General features: G+C 36.8%; 1 protein-coding gene across 1 annotated transcript in view; it reads left to right on the plus strand.

The window, feature by feature from the left end:
• Positions 1 to 3050: 3050 nt before the first annotated feature.
• The window catches only part of LOC139149545 (uncharacterized), a 149056-nt gene continuing 140086 nt past the window's right edge, over positions 3051 to 12020 (plus strand). The window contains exons 1-2 of the mRNA XM_070721354.1: positions 3051 to 3151; positions 8913 to 9130. The gene's annotated coding sequence lies outside the window, so the exon portion shown is untranslated. The remainder of the gene's footprint in view (positions 3152 to 8912; positions 9131 to 12020) is intronic.

Consider the following 12020-nt stretch of genomic DNA (forward strand, 5'->3'; position numbering starts at 1 on the left):
ACATTGGCGCGGCAAGTTCAGAGAAGACTTGAGCATTCATTCACACGTAAATATGTCGAAGGTGTGACCACAAACTTGTCAAACGTTGAGACAGTATAGGTGATTCTTCACGTCGCGGTCCCTGTATCACGTGTTCAGCCTACGTAAAAAGTGTTTCGATGGATGCCTTCTTATGTTATCTGATATACTTTCTCCGTACATTCAGTACATGGTAAAACCGCGAGACTGCAGTGTTACTTTCTGGTCAATTTATATTGTGCTCTGTTGAACAAATATATCAATTCACTGGAAAAGTGAAGCAAATATACATACATCTGAAGGACAACTCGAAACATGCACCCGCATCGCATCATTATCAAAATGCGTACTTGAAAGGTAGTCTCAACATCTATTGAGGATAATAAAACCATGGCTTCTATTGTCTATGATAAAACCGAATGTGACAAATACTTGTGAGAGGGCCTGGAAAAGCTAATAGTTCTATCAATCTATAAATTTGTAGACTTCACTATCACGTTTGCATTAGCTGCGAAAGAGTTGAAACTTCTTTAAAAACCCGTACTTATAGCAACCGATACTTTAAGTTGCTAATAACAGGTAACGTTTCGTATATCCCTTCCCTTCCCCCATGCCTCCATGCTCAGTGAGGTGCGTGCCCATAAATCACAGGTATGTGCAAATGGCGTTTGATGTTTGTAAACAAACAGTAATCAATTGTCACTTACCTGATCTCTTCGGATAAAGTTGTCACTCCTACTCGCTAAAACGCCCTATTAACGGCTCCTTTTGTTGTCAGAACAAAGCCAAGTCGCGTGTAACACCGATGCCCGTTTGATATCTTTTGCGATTACGGAAGAGACACCAAACACGTTGTATACTTTCAAATCTTTCTCTTTTCCACAGTTACTTACACACTTTGCTCACTTACGTACGTAAGCTTATATCCGATGAACCGTACTGTTTGATTAACTTGTACTGTGTATCTCTGCACTGACTTCTGAACACTTTGGACCGTACACACTTTTTAAATTTTCATCAGCATGATTAAGAATTGTTTAACGCAAAATGGTAGGAATAACCAATGGACAATCTTTTTATGAAAGTCATGCGACATTTTGCGAAGAGCCAATGTATTCAAGTCTTTTTACCCACCAGACGGTTGAGCCGACAGTCTTTGGCGGGCAGCAAGGCGAAATGGCAATTTGAATTGAAATGATGCCTCTCTGACAGTAATAGATCCCTAGATCAGTGTAGCAAGCTTTTACTATTATCCAAGTTAGTTGACGCTTGATGGTTCAGGTTTTGGGTGACATACATAGAAGTCCAGACTCTTTGGATTGATCTTGGAAGTATTACGTTACTTTCTTTTTTGAGCAAGTTAACGATACGACGAGTGCATTTAAGTCACGTGCACGTGAAATCGAAGGCAACTTTATAACATTTTCGTTCGCTTTCGTTTCCTTTTCGACATTTTCGTTTAGTTTGTCATCAAAGTCAAAGGCCCTGGACAGTTGTGAAATGTGTTTCTCACCTCATGGGAACTAAAGCCAAAGTATCCAGTAGCTGTACCGCCTTTTCTTCCTTTGTATTTGATTGTTTGCACCGCCTTTCCATTGATTTCTCTTGTTATAGGGACACGCCGATTAGATAGGTCATTAGTCGTCAATGGAACTATTACCATGCTGACACTATCACACATCATAAACGAACCAGTTTGACGGAAAGATGAAAGTTACGGTGTTCACTGAAAGCAATGAAACACTGCATCGTCAAGTCCGCATAGCTTGGTTAGGTCGTCGTAGTGTCATTTTAAGGGGACCTTTTTGCCTGAATAAACGTAATTTACTTGCAAAGATGTACACTCTGGTTTGTGTTTGTTAGGTAGACCATTGATGCAGAGAAGAGTCTTATTTTACATCAATGGGTAGGCATAAGAAAGGAGGTAGGTTATACAACAAATGTATTCACCGACCAGCCCCAGTGGGTTATTTATCGTGGTTACCTACAGGGTGCCACCAACCTGTCAACAAAGTGAGTTGGCAGTGGCAGACTCCTCGAACGATGCTGTGGCAAAACATGTTTTCTGTACATGCCTTTAGGAAAGAGTTACAATTTATAGACAAATCATTTGTTTGGCATTTTTATTCATTTGAATGCATATAAATGTAGTATGTGTGTACTTACATATTGGCAACAACTTTCAAGATAGTGTTAAGATTATTACGTTAACAAAGGACGATATGTTGTGTTTTCCTCACAGTACTTTTTTATACTCAGATTCTCCGACGATACTCGTTCAACATAAAGTTATAACATCTTCCAGTTGACCATGATAAGATTTTTACGATTGATTACAACATACGACTGAAACACTGATTTTTTCGAGTCTGTCGTTTAGGGACCTCGGTTGAACAGTTGTGTAAGACAAGAGTAGGTGGGTTTCTCTCATGTTCTATAGTCTCTTTCTGTAATCTGTGGTAATAAAATTATTTAAAATAATAATTATTTAATAATAATTAAATAGTAATAATAGTTATTTTGCTATACAATATGCCCTTCCTCCCGATACATCAATCGTAAAAAGTAACCCTCCCTCGACATTCATCTGATAAGATTGATTAAACTTTGTAATTTGCGTGTTACCCATCAGGCATGAGTGTATGGTCAACATACCTCATACATCAACCATGAAAGCTGGTCCATGTTGTTGCGTTATTATCATGTAGTGCGTAGGCAATTTATTTTTCTCATATAAAACTCGTAAAAATGCCTTGTAACAAGGTTTTCAGGTTCCAGTTTGGTTCCAATGGATGTTTTTATTTATATTTGTAAATCCTGCTAGTTTAAATATGCGAAGTTCAAAACTCTTTGTAAACACTCCATATAACATTTTTAAAAAGGAAATTGGAGCTATTTTTCCCAATTTCAAAGAGTTATAAAAGTTATGGCATCTACTCCATCGAGATCCTAGCATTGCACCGAACCGATCACAAATAGAAACATGATTGGCGCCACCAACGGCAATGCTCTCCGGAACCATCATCAACGGCAATGCTGCTGTCTGGGTCAAGCACAACTGACCGTCCCCGTACCGCACTGACTGTATTGGTACAGGCATTTAGATATAAAGAAAGAGACCTCCATGGTGCAGGTAATTGAACTCATGAAAACACTCCATGCAGTGATTGTCACAGCCAGACATCATATTTTGATCACAAACAACTATTCATGTTATTGTCATCGAGGATGAAGGTTGTCCTGAGACAGTGTCACTGTCATGTCAGTGAGAGACAGCTAAGCTATGGACTGACTTGAATGGCTTGCAGACTGCCCAACTCCTTTTCATATTTGTACTCTTCTTTCAGTATGTGTACACTACGATGTTGTTGTCTGTGTCACACACCAAAAGTTAATCATCGTAGAATGCCAGACCTCCTACAATTTTGAACTTGTAGCCTAGCGACCCGTCAGAGGTCTTCAGTTCTTGAATGACGTCCTGGAGGGTCAAAGGTCAAAGCAGGATATGAAATAGAAATGCAATGACAATGGGCTGTACGGGAGCTGATATATCTTGTATCAGGAAACAGATATAGACACAAAAGAAACTTTGAAATAATTATTCAGACAACCTCTTGATGTATTTAACACCATTTTACAGTGGCAACACAATAAGTTTGTGCTGTACATGTGTCAAAAATGGTCATTTTCACAATCAACATCACAGCTTTTGTTTGTTTTGTTGATCAAACTTGATTATTAATATTTTATTGAAGTTGTTGGAAGATTGGCTTTCATTATTGAATAGGTGACAACTATGCTGCCACAGCAATTTCTTTGTTCATTGGTACAAAAATTGTTATTTATGTATAACTTCTTTGTTTGGGAAAATTCTTTCAAAATGGTTCATGGAACACTAATTAAGGGACCGTCTCAGATTGTCACATAAGTTCAAAAAGCGAATTTCGTTCGTTTACAGGAGGAGGGAGTTTGACCTCCATTCAATTATTGAACTTCATATTTCACACTTTTATCTGTGTTTACATGTACTCTTTACATAGTGTAAAAATAAACAAAAACTACACACTTATTCCAACAAATTTTGCTGTAACTGTTTCCAACTCGTTCGCGTCTTCCCACGGTTTGTACTCAAATTTGATCGATTACTTGACGATGTAGCACTCTCAGGCAGACATCAACATTTTGCACTTTTGAACTTTCATTTAGGGGGGGAGGGGAGGGGGTTTTAATTTATGTAAACAAAGGAATTTCATTTCTTAAACTTATGTGACAATCTGAGACAGTCCCTAAGCATAGATGTCAGTAAATTGATGACTTCAGAAATGATATATAGCGATACAATGCACTATTTGGTAAAAACATATTTTTATAGGATATTAACAAGAAACTAAAACTGCTGCATTGTATTATAAACTCTTTCATGTCAGTCTCATCATCATTCTGTCCATGATGTGCTTAATTTATCGATCCATGTACACTGACAAATCACCATTAAGACTTCAATGGCGCCTGCTATATGCATGAAGTGGTGGCCTGCGATATGTATGTTAACAAATTCTACACGTAGGGGGCCCCGAGGTTATTACAGTAAGGGACTGGGTAGAAATTACAGGGAGGGAGGGCCAGTGTTTTTCAAAATGATGCAGTGCATAAAATGGTGATCCTTCAAGAGTGTTTTCAAGGAAAATAAGTGACCAGCCCAAATTATCATACGCAACTGAAACTGGTTACTGATTTATAAGCCCAGTAGTACAATTGTGGTCAAAGGTCACTCTCGTCACGTGACATTTTGTCATAAAAATGTTCTCTAATACTTATCCCTGTCCACCAAAAATCAGATCTGGCTCTATATACCAATCTAGAATTAGATATGTGCATAATTAATGATGTACAGGATGATGTAAGGGTCAAAGGTCAGGGGCAACTCCAAAATTTGGGTGTGCAATGTGGTTCCATACTAGTCATCCTTCAAGAGACACTAGCACTCCAAGTCTCTTAGATAGGATTAGATAAAGCCATAGCTTAGCTGCAGCAGTGTAGGGCAGGTCAAAGGTAATAGAAAATTTGGAAAAATAATACTTTTGAAAATCTCTTGACTTTGGGCCTGTGACCTTGAAATTTGGCACTTAGGAACCTGGCTCCATTATATACACAGTATTTGTAGAGAAATTTGATTGTTAAATTTTGATGCGAGCGGGGTCAGTTATAAAGTTAAAATCCACAATGCCTACAAGAGAACAGTGTCTAAATATTATTTTTATGGATTGTGATACGTAGGGAGAGGGCCACTTTGTTTTTCATGTAAATTTTGGGAGGGTCACATTTTCTTGCAAACTCAGGACAAAGGGACACTTTTGTAAAAACACCGGCCCTCCCTCCCTATAATTTCTTTCCAGTCCCACCATATGTAGAATGTGTCAACACTCATTTCGCAGGGTATATAATTCCATGCATATGGAAGACACCGTTGAATCTCCCATGATGATTTATCTGCAAAGCAGCACTCAACAAAAATGCTGCCTATCATACACAACTCACTACATACAGTCACTTTATCGAGTGTTGCTCCACAGAAAGGAAGATCAACCCAGATGATATACTAATTTGGTTTTAGAGATATCAATGTTTCATAATTATGATTTATTATTAGTCCCCACGGACAACGTCTTGGGGGACTTATAGGTTTGGTCATGTCCGTGTGTGCATGCATGCACGCAGATATCTCAGAGATGCCTAGAGTGATTTCATTCAAACTTGGTACAAGGATTACTCTTTATGTCATACATATGCACATTGATTAATTGTGATCCAATCTAATATGGCCGTCACACAGAGCTCTGATAGCACACAGTCAGTATTGTATCAATTACTTGCAAGAAATGGTTCATCAAATTTCATGAAACTTTGTACAGGTGTTGAGCTCACATTGCTTTAACATTTGAATGAAGACATTTATCAGTGTCTTCTAATTAATAGTTAATTTAAATATTTAATGAAATTTTCTAATTAGCAGGCTATGTCCAGAAATACTGCGTCAAATTTGATGAAACTTGGTACATATGTTGATCTTCCAGTAGTGTCATGGCATGCAAAAAGATAAGTAGTAGTATCATGTCAGTTAATTGCTGATTTACATATTAAATGAATTTTCGTAATTTGGCTGATATGGCGAGAAACAATTCATCAAATTTCATGAAACTTCATACAGATGTTGAGCTCACATCGTTTTAACATTGAATATGACACTTAGCAGTGTCATGTTAATTAATTTTTAATATACATATTTAATGAACTTTCCTAATTAAAGTGATTTGTCCAGAAACATGTCATCAGATTCAGATGTTGATCTAACAGTGCTGTAATACAATTCATTGATACTTAGTGGTATTGCTTATGAAATGTGGTACTCGTGATAATCTGTAAGTGTTATAATAGAATGCAAAAATGTTTGGCAACATCCTGTTGATTAATTACTAATTGACTTATTTAATGACCTTTTGTTATTAGGGTGGCAGCCCACATTGGTTTTGCATTGTGACCACCGTGCAACTCATCTTTAATCATAGACCCAATTAATGAGCCAGACTCTATCCTCTTGTAGACTTGTAATCAAAGTACCCATTAACAAGTGGGGATTGTGTCATTAATGATGACTTGTTTTTTAATAATTACAAAAATAATATCATGTTTTTAGACTATTAATGTCGAGTTTGCCTGTGAACCAATCTGATTAAAATCAGATGTAGAGTACGGTGACGTGTATACTTTACGCTGTACTCTCTTGCTTTCACTACATCTGACCAACTCCCACAGAAGGTCGCATTCAAATCTCACTCTCTGAAGTTACCAATCAGACTGCATGTTACATTGATAATACTGGACTGGGGCTGACTTTGATCATGAGGTCGAGTTTGTCGATGTGATGTTAGGTTCCCTTAGTAATCTGCAAGTAATATCTGCTACTGATAGAGACCTTTGTTTTGCACAATTACTTTGAGGCTTATATTTACGTACTTTTGGAGTCGTGATTAGAGGTAATTAAAATGCTGCACTGAATATTATAACTTGCTTGTGGTCAAAATGAGCTCTGATTGGCAGCAGATAAGGTATACTGCTACAATTACATGTACTTGCCTGAAAATCAAGCATAGCTACACTGTCCTGTAAGCTTGATTTTCGTTTTATTAGCTCACATTTGGTATACCAATTTGAGGTTATTGTATAAGCTGAGGTTGGTGGCGTCTGTATGTGTATGTATGTATGTATGTATGTATGTATGTATGTATGTATGTACGTACGTATAGTATGTCCGTCAACATCAAAAACTTGCGAACCGCTGCACTTTTCAGCTTTGTATTTGGTGTGTTGATGCATCCTGGGCTATGGATTAGATTTTGCTCAAATGAAGTTTGCATTGCCAAAATTATGCAAATGAGCTTAAAATATTGTGAAAATGGTCAAGAATTAAGAACTCAAGAACCGCTGTCTTGATTGCTTTGAAAATTTGTGTGCAAGTACCTTAGGTGAACCTTATACAGTTTTATGAATATCATGAAGATATCTTGAATTTTGTATTTTTGCTGAATGTTTTGGTTATTTTTCTCATTTTAAGTAAAAATTTTTCATCTCTGAAACCGCCAGCCCAGTTTCTCTCAAATTTGGGTTGGATGTTTGCAAGTGTGTTACTCTTCTAATTTGTTGAAATTACGACGAAGTTGGAAAAATTACTATTTTAGGGCATTTTCATCATTTTTGGTCAAAAAATCTTAAAAATATTATCTTTTTAAAGCCCCTGGACAGACAGCTGTTATATTTGATGTACAGATATCCAGGGATGACAATAGTGAGATATGTGGAAGTTGTCCTGTAATATGCAAATTTGTATTTTTAAGACAATTTTGTCATTTTTGGACAAGAAAACTTGTTCTCAAAATTACTTGTCTGATAGCTTTGTAATTTGGTACAAAAGTCCTGAGGGATGTTATTAGATAAATTTTCTGCTCAAAGTGTTGGGAAACCCCCAAATTTGTATATTTTAGGTAATTTTCTCAGTTTGTAACCTTAAATGGCCTACACCAACCCAGGATATGTTGTGAGAGAGTTTCGAAGGCTGTGAACATAATTTTGTCATATTTGGTATCAATTTGTAGTAAAATTTGATCCAGAAAACAAAGCTGAGGGACACACAAGAACTGATGAGAAATTTGGATCCAGGATAATTCCAGATGTCGTAACCACCCCCACAGTGGAAGGCATTTCACTATCTGTAACTAATTTAAGTGCTGTTCACATTCAAATGATAGCACTCATAGTCATACCATTAATTAAAAAAGCCCAAAGGTTGTAAATACATTTTGTGCCATCTGGCCTCATGTAAAGATGGTCAACCAAGGGGTGGAACATTTGATATTCAGGAGGGGGTAGGGTCTGGAAGATTGATGAGGTAGCATTACTTTGTACCAGATCCCTTGTACCGGTACATTCCCATTCTAGTTTTTCCCCACTCTTCCAACCTTTTCTTTTTGTCAAGCCTTCTCTGGCTAATATTTTTGTTGACATTTGCTTATGTATGTAGGATCTGCTTGTCCCATTGCTATAGAAGTTGACATGCATGTTCCTAAAGATGATGTCCAGTACCTATGTTGCAGACCTTATTTGCTTTTGTCATTCTTATTTTTCTGGTTTAAATATTTCTTGAATAGACCAATTCAAACCGAATGTGAGCACACTGTCCTTGAGGGTATTTTTAAACTAATTTGTTACAAAAATTTGATTGACAACTAACGCATGTTGTACCCAAAATGAGAAGTGACAGCAAGAGAATACCGTGTATGTTGTGCAGTACTCTACATCTGATTTTAATCAGATTGAGTCACAACATTCATTGTCCTCAGGTGAACTGTGATGGGGCTGACTGCACCATGTGACTTCAGTGCGATACAGAGGTCAATCACGTGGCACATATACTGTTGACCCGGAAACAACCAAATTAAACTGCATTGTAAGTTCTTCTCATGTGAAACTGGTCTTGCAGCCTTTGTTCATCTTTGATTCTCTTCAAGGATCAGTTTGGTATATGTGTCACATTCCCTAGACAAGTATTCAACCAAAAGTAAGTGTTTCAATGATTCTTATTTCACTACGTCTACTTACATGTCAGCAGTAGTTAGAGCTCTTGTTGCCTTCAGAATACACTCTATGAGTACTTATAAGCTAGGTTACTTATAAATTAATAGCCAAAACCACATTATGCATACAGTCTACTGTTACATGTTTGAACGGTATCATTTTGATAGAAAAAGCATTTTTATTTTGATAATGATTAAAACTAATATGATTTTTGAAGTAAACTTTAATAAATGTTAAAACATTTATTTTTAGGTGTACAGTTATCATATTATGACCTTTGAGCTGTTGCACTAAGAAGTTATGATAAAAAAATGAAAGAAATATGCCATTATGTTATGTTAATTTCAAGCAACTCCCTATTGGATGACTGATTGGCCAAAGTTCACTACAACATGTGTATACTTGTGAGTTTACTTAGATACTGAAGTATTCTGACCTGTTAAGGTGTTGTCAGTACAGAACAAGGCTCTGCTCTGACCTTTTATTTTTGTAAGTCAGTGGCAAAAAATAAATGGGAATGTGGAACAGTGTCAGCTTTGAAAGTCAACATAAGTGGAAAATTGACTAGTCTGGTTCCCTGACCCATTTCCCCGGTAGAGGGCGTGGGGAAATATAGGGTCAGGTACCGGCTAATGTAAACATGGACGCTATTGGGTTAAAATAAAACAAGCTGTGATTGGATGAAAGTAAACACTTGTAACTTTTTCTCATCTTTCTTGGGTTTCGCACTTTCAGGCTCACTTGACACCAACTTCTTGTTTGTACCACAAAGCCGTGGAAGTAGAAAGAAAGTCTTTCTACCTCCATGATTTAGCCACTGTTAGCACACCTCTTAATACTTTTAGAACGTCGACATGATGCCTGGCATTTTTCACGAAATTCGGACACCATTCTATCCATCGAAATCAATCGTCGTTCACAGTTCCAACAAAGTTTGCTTTCAATTAGCTGTGATATCGCAGCAGTACTTGTGTCGTGTATCGAACGTGCTCGGGTCATTGGGTCACGCCACAGTCGGCGATGACCTCAATGACCCTAGCGCGTTCGATACACGCAACAAGTAGGCCTACTGCTGCGATATCACAGCCAGCCTTCAATCACCTCTATTTCCCCGTACTTCTGGAATAATCCTTTCAGTTTATGTTTCCCGTCTCGTGTGCCAATGTTTTTGGTTCGGATACCAGTGTTCGAACATAATTCTGATCCAGTCGAATTTTGACCGGCGTTTTCATGGTAGCAGCCATATTTGTTGTAGCAGGTGACTGTCAGGTGACTAACCTCCGCCATCTTGAACAAAATTCTGTTCAAGATGGCTACCCGGTACCTGACCCCATATTTCCCCACGCCCTCTACCGGGGAAATGGGTCAGGGAACCAGACTAGAAAATTGACCTCATATTATATGCAAACAGTATAGCCATCAATCATCATCCTTCACTGCAGAGTACTCACAGTTCAACCAGCTATGGTCCTTGTATTAACTATCATTGGAAACCAAATTGTATTCCTGTGGTTTGCTTTTTACAGGAATCAATCATAAAGTGATATGATTCTGTGTCACACAGAATAATACACAGAGCACACATTGAAATTAATATTGCCCATTTTAAGTTTCCAGCTCCTGTCAGTAATATGACACAATTTTTAGGTAAGAAAACAATATCAGTACCTATTCAAAGATAAAAAAATTACACAAATTAAGTTGTTCACATGGCAATTGTTGCAAAAAGCAAGATTAATTTAATAATAGACTTTGCCACTATAAAAAATTCATAAAAAGAAGACGATTTGTGTACCTATGATATAAAAACAAGCACAGGATCTCTGAAGTTACATGGGTTTATAGGAAGACCAAAATATTTCTATTAACAATGATTACAGGGCAAATGAGTATAAATCACACTCTTTTATAGGAATAAACAAAGCAAGACAAATTATTTTTAAAAGCAACAACCAATATACATTTTCAAGTAACACTATACAATGCCATAGAAAGAAACTCAGGAAGTTACACAACAAGTACAGTAAAAGTTAGTGAAATTTAAGCTTGTGAAGTGTAACTTTGGAATTATTTGTGTTGTGACATGACTGGCTCTAGATTGGCTGTCTTGTAGGGATGGACAATGTGGATTTCAATTTGTGTGGGTGTAATGATATGATCAGGCAGTCTTTAGTGAAATTGGTATGATTGACAGCAAAGGTTTGTCAATTCTCTGCCTGTGTGTCAAATATTTCAGTTTTTTGTTTGAATGAGCCTCTTTCACAGTCATTTCTATGATCCCAGAAGATGAATGCCACAATCTATGTGTTTATTAAATGTGGTCAGCTTTTACAACTTGATTTCACAATTCCTATGACATCCTACATGATGATCCTGATGAAGGTATAAACATCTAACAGTATTCTAGGTAAATACTTCTTCAATACATTAAAAATATATTTTTGTATCCAGTTCCTCCTCAATGTGATTATACTTTTGTGTTCTCTAGTTTAAATTGGTGTTCATTTAACAAGGGTTTGCATTGTCATAAATCACCCCTTAAGAAATCTGTGGAGAGCAAATAAAGGATACATATATGCAAATGAACTAATGATATGTGAAATTCATCAAACTTAAAAAATGTAAACCGAAAATCTTACAAAATATAAGTATAATGTAAACATAACATGCTCATTAAACTTTCCACATAAGCAAAAGTATGTTAAATGCACCCTCGATCAAATCCTTTTCACTTGTTGAGGTATGAATATCAGATTCACAGTTGACATTTAGCCTGATTACAGAATTTCATTAAATATGCAAATAAGCTATTTATCAGTACTATAGTCATCACATTTTCAGTATGAAAAAATCTAAGTATAACCAATGTACCC

Source organism: Ptychodera flava, chromosome 14 (genome assembly GCF_041260155.1).
Source record: "Ptychodera flava strain L36383 chromosome 14, AS_Pfla_20210202, whole genome shotgun sequence".
Lineage (NCBI taxonomy): Eukaryota > Metazoa > Hemichordata > Enteropneusta > Ptychoderidae > Ptychodera > Ptychodera flava.